The sequence below is a fragment of the Phodopus roborovskii genome, unplaced genomic scaffold (assembly GCF_943737965.1).
Source record: "Phodopus roborovskii unplaced genomic scaffold, PHOROB, whole genome shotgun sequence".
Lineage (NCBI taxonomy): Eukaryota > Metazoa > Chordata > Mammalia > Rodentia > Cricetidae > Phodopus > Phodopus roborovskii.
In genome coordinates this window covers 20,542,501-20,546,949 of record NW_026126407.1, presented here as the reverse complement: position 1 = coordinate 20,546,949, position 4,449 = coordinate 20,542,501, and the positions used below count along the sequence as shown (strand labels likewise).

At 58.7% G+C, this 4,449-nt stretch overlaps 1 protein-coding gene across 4 annotated transcripts in view; it reads left to right on the top strand.

The window, feature by feature from the left end:
* The first annotated feature begins 314 nt into the window (after window positions 1-314).
* Rai1 (retinoic acid induced 1) overlaps window positions 315-4,449 on the top strand; it is a 97,723-nt gene continuing 93,588 nt past the window's right edge. For 2 of the 4 annotated variants that reach the window (XM_051180515.1, XM_051180519.1), the window contains exon 1: window positions 315-461. The gene's annotated coding sequence lies outside the window, so the exon portion shown is untranslated. Of the gene's footprint in view, window positions 462-630; window positions 775-4,449 lie in introns of those variants that run through there. The other 2 variants (XM_051180523.1, XM_051180518.1) reach the window with 2 other exon arrangements.

Here is a 4,449-nt window from a genome sequence, read left to right as displayed (position 1 = left end):
GCCCACCTGGCACCCTAGGCCACGAGCGAGAGCTGCCTGGCCGCCCGGGAACTTTTTTCCTCGCGCTCTCGCTCTCCTGCTCCCCCCGCACGTCGCCCGCCCGCCGCTCTTCCTGTGTGGAGGGGATCGCATTTCTCTCAGGCTCCCGCGGGCACCAGGCAGGCCCGGCAGGGTGCACGGTCAGGGCCCGCTACGCGCGCCGCCGGCTCGGGGCGTCCTGGTGCCGCCCCCGCTCGCGCCTGGGCTCGGACAGGCCGCTTTCAGAGGCAGGCGGCGGTGGCGGCGGTGGCGGCGAGGGTAGCTGGCAGCCCGCCGTGCCGCGGTCCGAGGAGGGGGCGCCGAGGCCCACCTTCCTTCCCGCCTGGTCGGCCGCTGCGCCCGACACCCATGGGCGCGCGGGCCTCCGGGCCGCGAAGTCACAGCGCCGGACGACGGGCCCCGGAGTGAGAGCGGGTGCCGAGGTGAGCGGGGCGCCCGACGCGGGGACAAGGACCGGGGGGGGGGCGGTGCGAGGCGTAGCGACCCAGCGGGCAGGGGTCCGGGCGGGGGCGGGGGCGGGGGGCGAGCGCGAGTGGGACGCGGACGCGGGGTCGCGCGGCCTGGCTTTGTGTGGCGCCGGTGTGAGGCCGCCGGTGGCCGTGTAGGGGCTGCAGGAGGGTGTTCTGGATTGTCCGTGGCCGGCTGGGAGCGGGCGCTGGGAGCCAAGGCCCAGTGTCACCAAGTGTGGGGCGGGGATGTGGGGCGGCGCGGCGCGGGCCCGAGGGAGCTTTGTGAGTGCGTTCTGGGTGGGGACGGGGAGCCGGCGGCTCGGTGCGTAGCCCGTTCTCGGGTGTCCGGGCTGCGAGGGCCGCTCGTGGCGACACAGGACATGGCACTCGCCGCGTGTCCCCGCCCGGGCCTGTGTGCAGGCCCCGCGTTGAGCAGGAAGCTGTCCCCGCGACCCTGGAGCTCTGTCACGGCCAGGCCTGGGGCGCGCGGGCCTTTCGGGGTGACGCCACCGTCTGGAGCCCGGGACACGCAAGCCGGGTGCTCTCCCGAAAGCGGCGAGGCAGCCAGGCCCGCGGGCCCTTTCGAGGCGGGTCCCACGCCTTTGGAGGCAAGGGGACCTGTGGGGACTCCGGGCCGAGCGCGGCAGGGGCGAGGGCTTGGCAGGGCTCGGGGGTGACATTTGGAGCTTTGGTCACAACAGGAGGCCTTCAAGGAGGGGCAGAGGGGAAGCGAAACACAAGGCAGGCTCCAGGTCGCTACGGCCCCAGCTTCCTGGGGTGCCCGTTTTCCCAGCGACCCACTCCTCTTGAGGCTCCCAGTCACTCATTCACACATCAGGGCGGGAGTGTGGCCAGGAGTTGTGCCTTCGTCCAAGAACCCTGGACCTAGGAGTTCTGAATGCATTAAACCCAAGTGTAATAACGCTCCTGAGGACTGGGAACTGGAGGCTGCGTGCCTGCCCTGCATGGAGAACCCAGGCCGGCGCGTCCCAGCCCACCGCACGCACTCCCGCAGCGCCTGTGTCGCGGTTCTAGCGGGCCCCGCGGGCCCCCCCCCCTTCCAACGGCAGTGCTGTGTTGAGAATTCAAGGGCATTACATCTGGTTGCAATCTAGTTTCATGCGGCTGCTGGGCTGTTAAGACCTCGCGCTGACGTCAGAGCAGGGGAATTACTTCTTTTTATTTTATCTTTTTTTAGTTGTCTGCTGCCCTGGGAGGGGAGGCGGGTGGAGAGTGGGGCCAGGCAAGCTGTGATGTGGAGGCGCCAGCGCGATGGGAGCCCAGATCTGGGAGCTCTGCTTCCTATCCTATCCGCCTTCTCCTCCCCCATCCATTCTCCACACACTCCTCTCTCTGCTCCAGTCAGGCTCGGGTTGGGGGCAGTGGAGGCCCTTCCTGGCTGACTACACAGCTGTTTCCAGAGGTTTCTCTGGGACGTGGCCCTTGGGATCTGGAAGCTGCAGAGTAATCTAGTTTCTCACCCCTCCTCCCAACACCCCAGAGGATATGTGGGGCTCAAGAACAAGACATAGACACAGCCATTCTAGTCCCAAGTCAGCCTCCCCAGAAGTGTGACCAGGCTCTGGTAACAGTCATTCCTTGGAGAGGAGAGTGTATGAGGGTGATTGAGATTTAAGAGGCCATCTTAGGAGGGAACAAAATTCGACCTTCCCTGACAACCAGACACCCCTCTGACTTCTGCAGAGGGGTCTCCAGCATCAGAAGTGTCTTTATTCCCACCGGCCCATGAGACCTCTGCACACTGGGGCCCTTATTCCCTTTTAGGCCCTACCCATGATAAGATCCTGCTATGCTTAAAGCAACAACAAAACAAACAAAATGCCATGTGCAGAGCACTTTTTAGGTCACAGTATTGTTTGCTATTCACAATGTATAGCAAAAACAGAAGCTTAGTGAATGACCCTTCTACTGCCTGTGCTAGACTCTGACATTTTCTGTTCTAGTTTATTTGGTTAGAAAAAACGACTGGTTGTTACCCACTAAATCAGTGTTTCACAGCCACCCATGGATCACACCAAATTTGAAAAAGCAGGCCTAGGAAATGGATCTGCTATATATTCCCTCAACAAACAGTAATTGAGACCCTACAATTGCTCTTTTTTCATTGCTCAAGTAAAAAAGTATGTAGAGTGAAAGACCCTTAGCTCACCTTCCAGTCTCTGCTTCTCAGTGTATGCAAGAGGCTATGAACATAATTTGATTTTTTTTTCCCACATGAAAACTTCCCCAGGTCTCTTATTCCACAACCCTGGTTTCCTCTCTGCATGGGAGGGGTGTGACTGAGATACTTGAGAGCTGGACTCTGGATTGACTCCTGGCTCCAGCATCTGCCGGGGGAGTTCTCACTTTGGGCCTCAGTGTCCCCATCTGTACAATGGAAATCGCAGTGCTGACTGCAGCTGTAGGTATCCATAGATGGTTAGTTCAGTGATTCTGAGAAAGGCCAGCTTTGTGTCTTCATTTCTGCCATGACTGTTCGTTTGTGCACATAGTTGCCTTTTTTTGCTTCAATCAGCTGCCCAGGTTGTGGTATGTTTGTGGTTCCCAGGGAGGAGGAGCTTTGTGCATTGGTACCAATGCCCTCAGACCAGGGTTCTCTTTGGGACAGGCTGTTGATGCCAGACCCCAGAGAACATGGACTGTCCAAAAGACCTACTGTTTTCAAAGCCATGTTAGGGTCTAAGCATGAAACATTCCCCAGAAGGTTACTGCCCTGTGACAAGTGTCTAAGGCCCACGTAACAAACAGCCTAGATCTTCATGGAAGAGGGGATTGTGAGCAGGTGATATACTGGGCATGGGTAGAGGGGAGGGGACTGTGCCTGCTGCTCTTGGGAGAATTTCGTGTTTTGGACACTCGACTCAGGAGAAATGGTGAAGGAGCCATTGTGCCAGGGCTTCCTTGCTGGCTTCCCTGCCCCCTCCCAGGTGAGATTGGAGTGATCATTCCAAACCCCAGCATCTGCCTTGATGTCTCCTTTTGAATTCTGAACAGAGGTGAAGGTGGAGTCTTTGACATGCTCCCAGGGTCCTCTCTGGCATCCTCTGTACTGCCCCTGCACACTACCTTCCTTTCAGCTCAGCTGTTTTCATGCCAGCCTCTTGAGTTTGCCTGGGTTGCCCTTTCCACCTGGGTGCCCTTCATCTGCCTCCCAAGCCCCAAACAGACATCCTGTCTCCTCCTTCTGACCTCCAAGAGAATGAGTCATCGCTCTTTGTCTGTGTCAGTGGCCCAGCATGGATTTCTGAATGATAGGTCCTTCTGCTGTCTACATGAGGCTAGAGAGTCTAGAGCAGCTGGGTCTCAATGACTCCTTCCAGGGCCCACAGCCAGGGGTGGGGACTAGAACTCAGATGCCTAGGAATGCTTCCTGGTAGGGGCCCCAGGTGAAGTGCAGAGGATAGGAACCACAGCCACTCAGAGGCCCCTTTGATCCTTGTCTGGGGCCTATTCTCTGTGAAGAAGAAGGGGGAGCAGGGGTGGGGGGAGAGCAGCCCTCGTTGCTCCCCCCCCCCCTTTCCCAAGCAGGGGACTGGAAGAAACTGGCTCATCCTGTTTCTCCAAGAATGAGGGTGAGCTGTGCCCCTTTCCGGTGGGTCACTGAAGACCCAAGATTGGAATGTGACACCAGGGAGGGGGAGGCCACAGGAGGCATAGGCTGAGGCTTGGCTGCCAAAAGACAAGAGTTTGTTCTGCTGGTTCTGGAGCCCTTCAAACACAGGGGCAGGGGTGGGAAAGACAGAGATAGGCAGAGAGGCATGTACAGGGTTCAAGGTGTGCAGGGGTGAGGACAACCTTGAGAACAGAGAGTAGGACAGAGGGGAATGGAAGGGAATGTAAGAGGAATTGAGGTGTTCTTGCTACAGATTAATAGGCTTATGTTTGGGAGAGAGAGCAGTCAGGGCTTTGCCACATCAGGCATTCCTTCATTAGTTCACTG